The 14,840-nt window shown below is 46.4% G+C and overlaps 1 pseudogene; it reads left to right on the top strand.

Annotated features, from left to right (window-relative positions):
* Positions 1–12,886: 12,886 nt before the first annotated feature.
* On the top strand, positions 12,887–14,305 carry LOC148001707 (alpha-enolase pseudogene; annotated as a pseudogene).
* Positions 14,306–14,840: the final 535 nt, after the last annotated feature.

The raw sequence follows: 14,840 nt of genomic DNA, 5'->3' as shown, positions 1-14,840 counted from the left end.
AAATTAAAACATGTGTACCAAAAACAGGCTCATTCAATTTCATAAAAGCAAGAATTAATCACAGATTAATCCCCAAATAGTAACTTCAATACCTTCCTGTCATTATGACACAAATCAGCTGGACACCCCCCCCCAAAAAAAGAATAAACATTGGATTTAAAGACACCACAGATCAAGTGGACCTAACATGTATGGAACAGTCACCCAAGTCCAAAAGAATGCACATCTTAGCAGCCCAGGGAGCCTCTCAATACAGCACATTCGAGGGCATGAAATAAGTCTCAATAAATATATGAAAACTGGAGCACCATCCTGTATTCTGACCACAGTGGGATAAAGCTGGAAATCAATAGCAAGAAAAACAGCAGAAAATAGACCAACTCTCAGAGGTTAAACAACACTATTAAATGATAAAGGAAGGAGCCCCAAATTAATAAGAAATGAAAAGGGAGAGATAACAGGCAGGTAGGACTTTCCGAGTCATAAGGCCATACTTTAAAATTGTATACTCCACCAAATGGGAAAATCTGAAAGAAATGCATGAATTTCTAGATGCATATGACCTCCAAAGTTCAACCAAGAAGATTAAGTAATTCAGGTATACCTATTATAAGCATCAAGATAGAAGTACTTTAAAATCTAACTTTAAAAGAAGCTCAGGGACAGATGGGATCAACACAAACTTCCACCTTCAAAGAACTGATTAGTCAGTCTGAACAGGAACACTGCCAAACTATTTTCCACAACCAGTACTATCCTGATACTAAAGTTAAATAAAGCCTCGGCAAGAGGGAGAGGGAAAGGAAGAAGTACAGACTAATCTCCATGGTGAAAACAGACATAGTAATAATAAAATAAAAACCAAATTTTAAGGGATGGTTTGACTCCCATAAACCCAAATGTAAAGTCTATATTAATGGACTCAAGGGCAAAAATTTATGTTGTCGCCTCAACAGATCTTTGAAAAGATCTTTGACAAAATTCAACATCAAAAATCCCAGAGATTGGGGCTGGGGATTTAGCTCAGTGGTAGAGCACTTACCTAGGAAGCGCAAGGCCCTGGGTTCGGTCCCCAGCTCCGAAAAAAAAAAAGAACCCAAAAAAAAAAAATCCCAGAGACTAGATAAACATATCTTGGCATGATAAAGGCTATCTATGACAAACATAGCCACCACTGTGTTCATAGAGAAAAATGCAAAGTGTTCCAACTAAGATCAGGACAAAGGTGTCTACTCTTCCACTATTCAGTATAGTCCCTAGAACCCTAGCAAGAACAATGGGGCAAGAGGAAGGGTTAAGGGGATACAATTCAGAAAGAAGTCAGAGCATCCCTAATTTCAAATGACATGATGTCAACACTTTCCTCAAAGTGACAGATTGGCAGGTTCGATTTAACACACTCAAAATCAGTAGCCTTTTTTTTTTTTTTTTTTTTTTTGGTTCTTTTTTTTCCCGGAGCTGGGGACCGAACCCAGGGCCTTGCGCTTCCTAGGTAAGCGCTCTACCACTGAGCTAAATCCCCAGCCCCAATCAGTAGCCTTTTAATATACAAAGACAAACATACTGAGAAAGAAACCATTCACGATAGCAAAACAACAACACAACTCATAACCTATCCTAGGAAGTGAACTATTTATACAAAGAAAACATGGAAGGAAAAAGAAAATGGAGCGATACCCCTCCTCCATGCTCATGGATTGGTAGAAAATGACAATTCTACCAAAAACAATCTACAGAGTCTATGAAATTCCCACCAAAATTTCAATGCAGATTTTCACAGAAATTAAAATGTTTTAATTTATATGGAAGCTTGAAAGATTCCATATAGCCAAAAAATTCTGAACAATAAAAATATCACTGGGGGTATCCCGAGTCATGGTTTCCATGACACCACAAAACCTTGGTAAGTAAAAACTGCACGGCTCTATCAGAATTCTATGTACCTATACCTACCTGAGATTTTACAAAATAAAAGAAGAGTCTCTTTAACAAACATGCTTAGACCTGCATTCACATGTAGGATGAACATCTCTTACCCTGCACAAAAACCAGTTCCTACTGGATCAGAGGGTTGAAGTTTATGCTTAAAACTCTGAAATTTCTGAAAGGAGCAATAGGGAAACACTTCCAGAGAGAGCTCAGAGAGGGACGTTCTGAGCAGGATCCCAGGAAACAGGACCAATAGTTCAAACAGGCCAAGTGTGGTAGGTCATGCCTTTAATAGTAGTATTTGAAAGGCAGGGAGGGGCAGGCCTCTGTGAGTTCAAAGCCAGCCTGGTCTACACAGTACAATTCAGGCCAGGAAGAGTTACCCAATAAAACTCTGTCTTAAAAGAAAAAGTAGAAATATGTCTGCCAAATGACTAGCTGGCATCTCCTGGGGGTTTGTATCATCAGGACTCTAGCCTTTGGCAGAGAGATCTGCATGTCCATCCATGTTCACTGCTTCACTATTTACAGTGGATGGAAATGGAAGCAGCTAGATACCTAGCAACTGACATAAATAGGTAACAACATGTACTACATGTACAGTGTAACAACATGTGCTACATGTACACAGTGTAACAACATGTGCTACATGTACACAGTGTAACAAAAATGTGCTCCATGTACACAGTGTAACAACATGTGCTACATGTACACAGTGTAACCAGAATGTGCTACATGTACACAGTGTAACCAGAATGTGCTACATGTACACAGTGTAACCAGAATGTGCTACATGTACACAGTGTAACCAGAATGTGCTACATGTACACAGTGTAACCAGAATGTGCTACATGTACACAGTGTAATAAGAATGTGCTGCATATACACAGTGGAATTTTACTCAGCTGTGAAAAACAATGAAATCATGAACTTTGCAGGTAAAGGATAATGCTAGAAAAAAAATTGTACTGAGTCAGGTAATGTAGACTCAGAAAGACAAATGCTACAAGTTCTATCTCATGTGGATCCCAGCTCTGAATCTTCAGATTCAAAGCAGCTCTCAGTCCTCATCAGAGAAGATTCTTCTGGCAGTAGATAGTGTTTAAGTCAGAGACTCCCAACAGGTCAAAGTGCAGAGACTATGTGTCTGTGGAGTGTTCAGCCATAAATGAGATGTCTGTCTCACACGCCCACGAGTACACACACACACACACACACACACACACACACACACACACCCCACAGAACTTTCACTTGTTAAAATGAACAGTTCACCCACCTGGATTAGAATGGGCTGCTTACGGCTTCATGCCACCCGGGTTCAGCTGAAGCAGGAGCTGGGGACAGCCCAATGTACACGGAAAGCACAGTGTCCACGTATCTGCTCTCAGCTCATGTCCAGTGACCGCCATGGCTGAATTATCTCAGACTCAGCCTGATCTTCAAAGCCAAGCTGGTCAACCATTCAGGTTCCAAAACCAACATCTGCTGTAGAAGAAACACAAACAAGTCAGAAGCTATTTTTGGTGTCTGGAACCAGTCTGAGATGTTAATGTGAAAACAGGACCCTTTACCTTCAGATGTGGAAGAAACGAGGATTGGCAACCAATGCTTTGTAGGTCGAGTCAGTGACCCTCTGCCAGCCGTGGTTCTCTGGGGGCCATGTGTTACGGCTTATGTAACTTGAGTCATGTTCAGTCACACAAACATGAGGTTATAATCTCCATTCATGTCCAAAAGACTGTGCTCGTGTGATCATGTCTGCCTGGAACTTTCTTTTGAGTTCAGAATCAGTCCAGAGTATAGCTGCTGTAACTTGAATTGAAGCCTGAATCTAGGCTGATCTGCATTTTCAAGTGTGGTAATGGGCTACATCTGAGATGTATACCATCTACAAAGCTCCTTGAATGTACACACACATGCGCCCATTTTGGGGCTGCATGTACACAGTGTCTCCATCACTTCTGCATCTTATTTTTATTTATTTATTTATCTATTTACTTTATGGAGGGGATTGCATGTGCCACGGTTCAAGTGTGGAGGTCAGAGAACTACTTCTAGGAGTTGGTTTTCTCAGATTCCAGCACACAGGTCTTAGAGAGCAAGCTGATGTAGTCAGGCTGGGTGAGAAGCACCTTTACCTCTGAGACAACTTGCTGAGCCTGCGTCTTACTTGTCTCTCACTGAACCTGGAGCACACTGATTGGCTTGACTGGCAGGCCAGCCAGTACCAGGCATCTGGCTATCTCTACAGCTGCGGCTCTGGGATTGTATGGGTAGTGGGAACCTGAACTCAGGTCTTCATGCTTGCATGCCAAGCACTTTAATGAGCCAACTCTCCTGCCCCTCCTTGATTTTCCCTCAATTAAAATGGCCTCTGGGGTTGGGGATTTAGCTCAGTGGTAGAGCGCTTGCCTAGCAAGCGCAAGGCCCTGGGTTCGGTCCCCAGCTCCGAAAAAAAAAGAAAAAGAAAAAGAAAAAAAAATAAAAATAAAATGGCCTCCTTTCTAATATTATGTTAACAAAAAAGTGAACAAAACAAAAACCAAAACAAACCAAACAAACGAACAAAAAACGTTAGGCTGATATTCTATTTCCACTGTTAGCTAAAATGGCCCTTAATTAAAGATTATTTCTTTAATCTGGTAACAGGAAGGCCTCTCTCCATTCCAGAGACTTCCATGGGACTCGTGCCGCTTCTGCCTGTGACAGTTCAAGGCTTCTGCCTGCTTCTGAACTCCAGAAGGGGAAAGGACAGTGAAGGAGACATACCCACAATGAGGGTGTTACATGGGGAGGATTTTTCCAGGGATGACAACATACACAAGTTTAGATGTCTGTTCCCAAAGGAGGTGAAGGGGTTTGCAGCTTCATGTAAATCGTGAGAGGTAGCTATTTCCCCAAGTATCTAATCCAAAGAAACACATCTGTTTCCACTGTTAGACCACATTCTATTAGCACTGCCCCCTTTCCCATTCTGTATTATCGTGCCGCTACTTGATACAATTCTCTCCTTGGGGATTCATTCACATCAGCGGTTCTCAGCTTCAGTTTACCGTCACCTGGGGGAACTGTTCAAGCTCCCAGGTGCACAGTGGACCACGAACATCAGATGTTGGGAGCCAGGATATCATCCAGGCATCACTCTCTTTTACAAACACGCTGTGGGACTTAAAGGAATATCTGGGAGGAGAATCCTCCATTGCGGGTCTCTACACATTCTAGTGCTTCATATAAGACATGATGTAAGGTTCTCAAACTTCTGAAGGCTACAGAAGCCCTGGAGGTCTGCTGAACGCTGTTTGCTGGGTCTCACGCACAGGCTCTGATTTCCTAGTAGGTTTGGGGGTACAATCTAGAGATTAATTTTCCTAACAAGTTGATGTCACTGCGGACACTTGGAGAATTGCTGGAGATCAGAAATGAGTCGCCCTGCTGAGTGAATGTTAGCCGGGGACACACACACACACACACACACACACACACACACACACACACACACACAGGGACGGACACGACACAACCATCGTGTGAGCTGGAGAAGCCAGCAGCCCAACCTACAGTCAACCCGGGACTTGGCTGCCTTGACAGAGCTGAAGGCTGGGCTGGGGCAAACTGCCCCAGTAGTAATGAAAACCAAGGGGAGGCTGGAATTGAGAACCCCTGTTGAACCTGTGTTCTCCCTGATGCACCCTTCCGACTTAAAGGAAAGCAAAGCTTCAACTGTTTGCAACAACAGATGTACAGGAATCCTCTCAGAGCCACAGTGACTCCTGCAAGCTGGCTTCTGACAAAACCTGAATGTTTTGAAGCAAAGGGGGACGGGGAATGTTTCTATTTGAATGCCTTGGGCACAGTAGTGCCAACTTACCAGTCACTGCCACTGATTCCTTGCCAAACTAGGTGCTGTCACACCGTACTAAGAACCAAGACTCCATTTATAGACAGGGATCCTGTCTGTGGTCACAAGAGAAAAAGCTGGAAGGACCCCAGATCCTCTAGGACTCCCTGAGCTGCTAAATGAGTCACGGAGGAGGAGCTTCTCTCTGGCCCTTCAGGTGTCATATTCTTTTTTCAAAGAGGAAGAGAAAAGAAAACTAGGGAGAGGGTGGGGGTGGGAGAGAAGGGAAAAGAAAAAAGAAACAGGCAAGAAAGAGAAAAGGGAGGGAGAAGAGAGCAGAAGAAAAGGAGGGAAATAACAAGAAGGCCATTTTAAAGACAGCCCAATGGATAAAAGAGACAGAGGTCAGAGGTCAGGGAGGACTGCTACCAAAAATGAAACAAAACAACAACAGTTACCTTCCAGCAACAACAGGAACTACCGTATACACGAGCTACTGAGACTACACTCAGAAGATCTGCAACAAGCGGGTTAAGATCCAAGCGTGGAGAGGGGCGGAGCTCACGAAGTCCCGCCCCTAGCTGAGGAGCTCTTGGAAACAGGTGGCACAGGGAGTGGGGAGAGCCAGTTTTCCTTAGGGATTCAGATCCTGAGAGGGGGTGGAGGGGTGGGGTGGGGGGGTATCCATGCTTCAGTGGATGTACGTACAGCCATGAGCACTCCGTGGACTCGGTGAGGAGCAGGAGGAGGAGGAGAGGGAGCGGTGGGGAGGAGGAGGAGGAGTGGGGGAGGAGGAGGAGGGGGAAAGGGAGGAGAGGGACTGGAGTTTGGACAGGACCAAAACACATTATATTATTCGCAAATGAAATCCTCAGGTAAAACCGAATCAACAAAAGGGAAAATAACCATTTACAAATGTTGATGCTGGCAAGCTGGCTGGGGGTAGGGGTGGGGGGTTAAAACACTTGCTTTGCAAGCCTGACTTCCTGAGTTTGATTCCTGGAACCCCTGTGAAGGTCAAAAGAAAGACCAAGTCTGACAGTGAAATGGGAGGTAGAGACAGCAGACACAAGAGACCCTGCTATCTCAATAACGTATAAGGGGAGACCTAACTCGTGCAGGTCCTAACACCTGTCATGACGTGTGTTTATCTATCCTCGCTCACACACACGCCCACACAGTAGTAACTTAAAGATACTTTTAAACATACTTTTATAAATCCTGGTAAGGAATTATATGATTGCAAAAAAAAAAAGGAAAATATTTCAGAGCTGGACAAGTAGAACACACTCACAATCCCAGCATTTGAGTGACCAGAGCCAGTGGAGGAATCATAAGTTCAAGGCCAGCTTTGGTTATATAGGAGGTTTGAAGCCAGCTAGCCCCTGCCCAGAAATCTCTCATGCAATTTCTGCCTCTACACCCCAATTTATTAATTTTGGAAAGCATAACAAAGTGGTGTTGGTTATTGGGCATAAAATAGGGGAAAGAAATATCTATTCCTTATGATCTGGTATTGATATTATTACTTATTCTTAAGCCTATGGACCTGAGGGTCAAGGGGGGGAGAAAAGAAGGAGACCAAGCAAGGTTCTGTTGTCAAGGTCTCGTTTATTGAGAGGAATGTACAGCATTTAAAGCTCTGAGGCAGGAATTGAAGCAGGAACTGAAGCTTAGGGTGGGGGAGTATTAGGAAGTGCCCAAGGATATAAGGTGAATCACTAAACTGCAAGATATCTTCCTTAAACAAAGAGGCAACAGTCTTCCGGGGATATGTTCTTTGAAAAGGTCGAACCCTTCTCAGGAATCTGCTCAGGGACATCCGGTGTTTGCTCAGGCTGAAACATCCTGTGCTTGCTCCCGGAATCTTCCTGGGAGAGGCTTTTGTCCAACAATCTCATAATCTTACAGCAGCCACTGTGGGGGTGAGCATCTGTGGCCATATAGCCCAGAGTCACGTAGCCACCTTGAGCTATACAGTCACAAAGCGGCCAGGCCCAAATCCAATACGGCTCCCTACAGATAGATAGATTATAGGTAGATAGATGATAGGTAGGTAGGTAGATAGATAGATAGATAGATAGATAGATAGATGGATGGATGCTTGGATGCATGGGTGCATGGGTGGATAAATGAGAAGACTGGCAAAGTAGCTCAGTGAGAAAATGTGTTTGCTACCCAGCCTGAGAGCCGGAGCCCCTCATGGTGGAAGGAGAGAACTGACTCCCACAAGTTGCCTTCTGGCCCTGTACATGTGCCATGGTACTACACATACTACACATAAATAAATAAAATAGAAATATTTTTAAAGTAAAAAGATGAGACCTTTGCAGAACATGGGAGTAGAATTTCCCAAACCAAACAGATACACTAGAAAAAAAAAATGGGACCCTAGCCAGACTGTCTCCTTTGTCACCTGGAGGGGGCCTGGGGAGCCCCGGTCTACCTTCTGCCCCAGGGCCTGTCTGTGGAAACTCAGCTAGAAAAAGGAACTTGGTGTTTACTCACTCTGGTAAGTCAGACCAGGCTACCTGGTTTCTGAGTCACCTGGGAGATAGATGTGCTGCCTCTAGGGGTCAGTGAGGGGTCATAGGTGCCCTAGGACAACAGCCGGCCCCTGTCTATGTTCACTTGCTAACAGCTCAGCTTGTTCTTAAGCTACCTTCTCCCAAATGGTTAGCACCAGATTGTTTCCCTCTTCGCTTTTGTTTTGAAGTGCCTTAGAATAATTATGCTTTTACCACAAGTATTTACATTCTGTTACAGACTGAGCGGCCCCTCTCCCATAGTACACCAGGGCAAGGCACTGCCAGGCTATGCAGTAAATAGTTACCAAGCGAAGCCAGTGCTGCTTAATTAAGTAAGCCCTCCTTTGTGCTTGCCCTCCCTCCTATACTATGAGCTACCTCAGCATCCCTGCAGGGATTGACACAAAGCAGCCCCTCACCCCACTGCCAAGAACGTCTTTGCAGCATTTTAATTATCCATTTGCTGGTTAGAACATCCACCTAGATCAGTTGTTCTCGGCCTTCCTAATGCTGAACACAGTTCCTCACACTGTGGTGGCCTCCAACCATAAAATTATTTCACTGCTACTTCATAACTGTAATGTTGCTACTGTTATTAATTTTAATGTGAATATCTGATATGCAGGATATCTGGTCGGGAACTGCTATTCTAAAAAGAAACCTGCATCTTTCATTCTCAGGAAGTGTACACTTAGAATGTCTAATAAAACCAAGATTTAGAGGCTGGGAAGATAGCTCAGTGGGTAAAGTGCTTGCTGCACAAGCCTGAAGACCTGAGTTCGACTCACCAGCACCCCTGGAGAAGAAAAAAGGGCAGTTGACTGATAGTGCGAGTCTGTAACTCCAGTGCTGGGAGTAGACAGAAACAAGAGAATGAAGACACTCGACCCTGACCTCTGGCCTCTAAGAGTATAGAGTGGGAAGGCACACCCATGAACCATGAGTGCACGCACAGAGAGAGAGAGAGAGAGAGAGAGAGAGAGAGAGAGAGAGAGAGAGAGAGAGAGAGAAAGAGAAAGAGAAAGAGAAAGTGCTGAATTCTGGCCTTATGGCAGATTCTGGGAAATTTGAAGTTAGAATCTCAGTCTTGGGGCGATGAAGCAGCAAGCAGGGAGTGGGCGTGGCCAAGCCAGGGAGTGGGCATGGCTGAGCTCCCAGTAAGTGCCCACGTGCATGAGGTAGGCATAGTTAAGAAGATGGGGAAGGAACGAGAGAATTTGAAAGATAGGAGAAGGTGGAAAGAATTCAGTAGAGAGGCACAGACAGTTTAAGTGGATGCTTATTTAGCAGAACAAAGCAAGCTCTCTGGACAGAAGTTGGAGTGGACTATCACAGAGTGGGAACACTGTGTTCTTTGTTGTGGGTTTTAAAGAAACTTTGATGAATTTTAATGAGCTGGATATCATATTCATGGGATAAGATGAGCTTCCCTCCTAAATCACGATGGACTAGATTCACCTGTAGGGAGTCCCCCTCCCATGATCCTCTAGAAAAGGCCACACATTAGTAGGCACACATATGGCAAAGTGCCCAGGCCCTTCAGCTTTTGGCAGAGCAAGAACAACTGGCCTACAGCCTCAAGGCTGTTTAACCACAAAGCGGGTGTCTTGGCTGTCAGGAGACAAGGCTGGGGTTTTCTTGGTTAACTCGTATCTAACTCCTTATGGAGACTGCTCAAGGTCCCATGTTGATTTCATGGTTATCAGGAGAGAAACCTGAGACTGTCCTGAAAGCTGGAGCCCAGGTTTTACATCAAACTGGTGTGCTGCACAAACAGAGCAGGACAGAGGCCGTTCGAAGGGCTCCCTTGCCCCAGCTCCACAGCTCAGATAGCTCCTTGGCTCAGTGAAGCATCTGCTCTCCTGCCCACCTGACCTCTAGGTCCCTCCAGAAGCATTTAATGAAACTTAACCAGTTTAACTCAGTACAGTCACTGAGGCTGGCTCTGGCTCTAATCTTACTCATCTTCTGCACAATATATCCACTCTTCCTTCCAATGACCTTTTGAAGGTATCATTTCTTCTTGTAACTCAAGAAGTGTTGCTCCAAGGCTCAGAGAAGTCTAGGAATTCACCTCTAGCCACCCAGCAGACAGATAGAGCTAGGATGCGAGCCCTAGTTTCTCAGCCTCAGATAGTTGTCACTTGCATGCGACCCATGTCCAGTGCCACAAAGCCTGGGCAGGCAGAGCCAGCCAGAGTCATCACTAGCAGTTTTAGTGCCCAGAGCTAGTAGCTCAGAAGTCCTTATGATAAATTGCATAACACAAGTGGCAGCCCAGAAGCTTCCTAAGCATGAGTTCTCACCAAAAGACAATGTGGACGCTGTCAACATGTCTGACTGAACTCTGTTTTTCTGTCTGTGCTGGGGCACTGCCTCCCTGTGGGCCTCAAACCATGCTGCGTCTGTTCCCTGGCGTTTGACAAGTTCACCACCAGCACAAAGCACGGAGTGTGCAGCACAGACACTCCCAGGCTGCCTGAGTGTGCTACTGCCCATATTAGACAAGGAAGTTCCGAGCATGCTTACTCAGGCCAAATGCTATGGCCTAAAGAGTCGTCGTCTGGGGAAGTTGGAAGGAAGAGGGGAGATTTGAAGCTCGTGGCCAAGGTTTAGGACCACAGGAGGATGGAGCGCAGGGAGTAGAAGGGTGTAGTTGAGGCTGGGAAGAGTTTGCACTGATGTGCCAGGGCGTGAGGTGAGGTGGGGACTTCAGTCGCTTAGGACTTCAGCTGCCGGGATGAGGGCTCAGAGAGAGGATGCTGAAGACCAGGCTGAAAGAGGTTGTGGTCCAATGGAGAGATACGTGACTTGTCTGGACATGAGATTAGGGCTAGAAGCTTCTCAATGTCTTTCCTCTCCCCTCATAGCTGTTAGAAAGAAACTACAGGATCCCTACGGTGGCTGTCTGTGTATAACCCTCACTTCCTCAAAGGACCATGACTCAGCCCCTTAAGCAATTGCAGTTACAGGTGGCATAGGCCTTAATCTAGACACACATGAGCTAAAGGACTGAATCTTTCTCCTCTCATCCTGCTGCCTGGGATGCAGAGGCAACCTGATTGCTAGCCCTTGATTCAGGCTACTCATCAACTACATGGTCTGGACTACTCCAGCCTCTCTGGAACCTGAGAGAGAAGATTCCTGCTTTGTTTTGGGGACCCAGACTCTTCAGAACCCCCAACATGCATCTATGGCATCAAGATTCCCCCCTAAAAAATCTGTTACCCACAAGAACAATTTGCTCCAACATTCCTCTTGAGCCACTAAACTTGAAAACTTACAAGCGGTATTTTGCAAGAAGAACCCACATGCCCAGGCAGCACTGCTCCTGCCAATTAGCCCATCTGTTGTCAGGATGCCCAGGTCCTTGCAGATTACACAGTGCCCAGTTTGGAGGAAGAGTGGGACAGTCCCACCCCCATATCCCCAGTAGCCCCGTGTTCAGCATCCATGACACTAAAATTCGTCACCTCCACTGGCCTGTTTTTTCATCTATAGAAAATGCACCACGCAAGACAGTTTCTCCTTCCAGAGGTGACTGAGGCCAAACGAGATAACAGACAGGTGCCCCGGGCCTAGTGAGGGAACCCCGCAGCAGATGGCAGACACAAGCCTGAGAAGTCGGCTTCTGTGTCAGCGGGAACTGACATCCACAGAACCCTCAGTGTGTTTGTGAGGACCTCCCATGATTAAACGTGGCTACTCTGCTCTGACAAATGGCTGAAGGAGAAATCCAGCAAGTCTGAGGTGGGGTCATTCTCAGGGGAGGTAAGTCAGATGCTTTTCCAACAGAAGGCTCCACTCTGACAGCAAAGAGTGACTCATAGCTCCTTAAGGTTATAACCTTGCTGTCACAGAGCGTTCTTCTGCGGTGTTCATACCCTGGCGCCCTGCATCCGTGCTGGGAGGTCCAGGTGGGAATGTGGGGTACCATTGGGTCCCTTCAGTAAGAACTAATAGCTGGGAACACTAGAAGAACCCTCCCACAAACGATCCGTCCTCCCATCCCCCTGTGCCCTGGGCACAGAGAGCAGAAACTTTACCATTTCCACATGTGCCTGACAGCTGTGCGTTTTGACATACACTGCAGTCTCCAACCCTCACACCCATCCCATAAACAAGGAGTGGCTGTCCACATACTTATGATAATGAGAAAATGGAGTCTTGGTTTAAGAACCTTGCCCAAGCTCGTGCATTTAGCCAGCACTTGAATGGAAAGTGGTGCTTGGCTGTGTCTCCTACACACACCCCTCCTACAGCCTTGAGGTAAGCCCGCTCACTGCTGGCTGCTCTTACACCGCCTTCCAAGATCAGCATTTTTTTCCACAATGTGATTAAAGGTGTGTAGCCCTATATGGTGATTGGCTATAAAAATTACCTTTAACTGTGTAATTGGGAATAAATTTAAGCACCACAAGCCCTAATCAACCTGGAATGACATGTTTAGCAGCAAGTAGAGGACAGTTAAGTATAAACAAAGGCATAGGAAGGCACAGCCAGCGGTGGTGTTTTGTGCTTGTTGCTAAAGAAAGTACAATGGGACGGCGAGTCCAAAGTTATACAACACAACAGCTTCTGTTTTAATTTTTTACAGTTAGGGCTCTCTTTGGTGTCTACAGAACCCTCTTTCCTTCCATCGCAGCGATCCAACTGCCAGAAGTTCACCATGTCTATTCTCAGGATCTATGCCAGGGAGAGATCTTTGACTCTTCAGGGAATCTGGTGTATCTCTACACTGCAAAAGGTCTCTTCAAAGCTGCAGTGCCCAGCGTTGCATCCACCGGCATCTACGTGGCCCTAGAACTCCAAGACAATGATAAGACCTGCTTCCTGGGGAAGGGTGTCTCAAAGGCTGTTGGGCACATCAGTAACACTATCGCACCTGCTCTGGTTAGCAGGAAACTGAATGTTGTGGAGCAAGAGGAGATTGACCAGGTGCTGATCGAGATGGATGGTACAGAGACTAAATCTAAATGTGGTGCAAACACCATCCTGGGAGTGTCCCGGCTGTCTGCAGAGTTGGTGCTGTGGAAAAGGGGTGCCCTTTACCATCGCATTGCTGACTTGGCCGGCAACCCTGAAGTCATCCCGCCAGTCCCAGCTTTCAATGTATTCAACAGTGGTTCTCATACTGGCAACAAGCTGGCCACGCAACAAGAGTTCATGATCCTGCCTGTGAGGGGCATCCTGTTTCCGGGAAGCCATGCACATTGGAGCAGAGGTTTACCACAACCTGAAGAATATCATCAAGGAGAAGACGCCACCAATATGGGTGATGAGGGTGGATTTGCACCTAACAAGCTAGAGAATGTAGAAGCCCTAGAGCTGCTCAAGACTGCAATGGCAAAGGCGTGCTCCACTGACCAGGTTGTCATCGGCATGGATGTGGCTGCCTCCGAGTTCTACAGAGCTGACAAGTATGACCTGGATTTCAAGTCTCCAGATGACTCCAGCTGGTACATCACACCCGACCAGCTGGCTGCCTGTACAAGTCCTTCATCAAGGGGTGTCCATTGAAGACCCCTTTGACCAGAACAACTGGGATGCTTGGCAGAAGTTCACAGCTAGTGCCGGCATCCAGGTGGTGGGGGATGACCTCACAGTGACCAACTCTAAGTGGATTGCCAAGGCTACGGGCAAGAAGTCCTACAACTGCCTCCTGCTCAAAATGAGCCAGATTGGCTCTGTGACTGAGTTTCTGCAGGCGTGTAAGCTGACCTAGTCCAATGGCTGGGGTATCATGGTGTCCCATAGATCTGGGAAGACTGAGGACACTTTCATTGCCGACCTCGTGGTGGGGCTCTGCACTGGGCAGATCAAGACTGGTGTCCAATCTGAGCACCTGGCCAAGTACAATCAGATCCTTAGAGTTGAGGAAGAGCTGGGCAGGTCCTTCAGGAACCCACTGACCAAGTAAGGCATGGACTGGAGATCCCTGGAGCTACCGGATCCTCTGTCCCTGATGTCATCCAGGTAGCTCAAGGCTGGCCCAGTGCTTACCCCTCCCATGTCACTGCTTCCTTAGATGTCCACCCTGACCACCTGGAGCCCTGCTGGAGACCCCAGCTTTGTAATCACGTGACTGGTCTGAATCATTGTTTCTGTCACCTGACTTCCCAGCTAGTGTCTGGAGCCCTCAGGACTCCAGTAATCTCTAGGGTGCCCATACCGTCAAGACTCCCCCAATGGTTTACATGCAAAAATATAAGCCACAGAAGCCCAGAAAAAAAATTTTTTTAGAGTTAGGAAGGTAAATGAACTTTACCAGCACTGTCCACCATTGCAGATACCATTGTTTACAGTGTTATTTCAGTCACTGAGTTATCCTGTGGTTGAGATGCTGCTCAATTAATGCATAGAGGGAGGGAGTGCCCTGCAGCCAAATCACCTTCCGAAGGGGAAAAGGGCAGTGTATAGGAAAGGCTCAACATGTGCAAAGTCATTTCTCAGCAGTGGGAACCATGGTAACTGTGGGGATGGGATCACAGGGTGATTGATGGCCTCTGGCTAGTGTTGCAGATCAAGGGAGTTCAAAGGGC

The sequence above is a fragment of the Rattus norvegicus genome, chromosome 13, assembly GCF_021556685.1.
Source record: "Rattus norvegicus strain SHRSP/BbbUtx chromosome 13, alternate assembly SHRSP_T2T, whole genome shotgun sequence".
NCBI classification, from domain to species: domain Eukaryota; kingdom Metazoa; phylum Chordata; class Mammalia; order Rodentia; family Muridae; genus Rattus; species Rattus norvegicus.
This window is presented reverse-complemented; position numbering and strand designations above follow the sequence as displayed.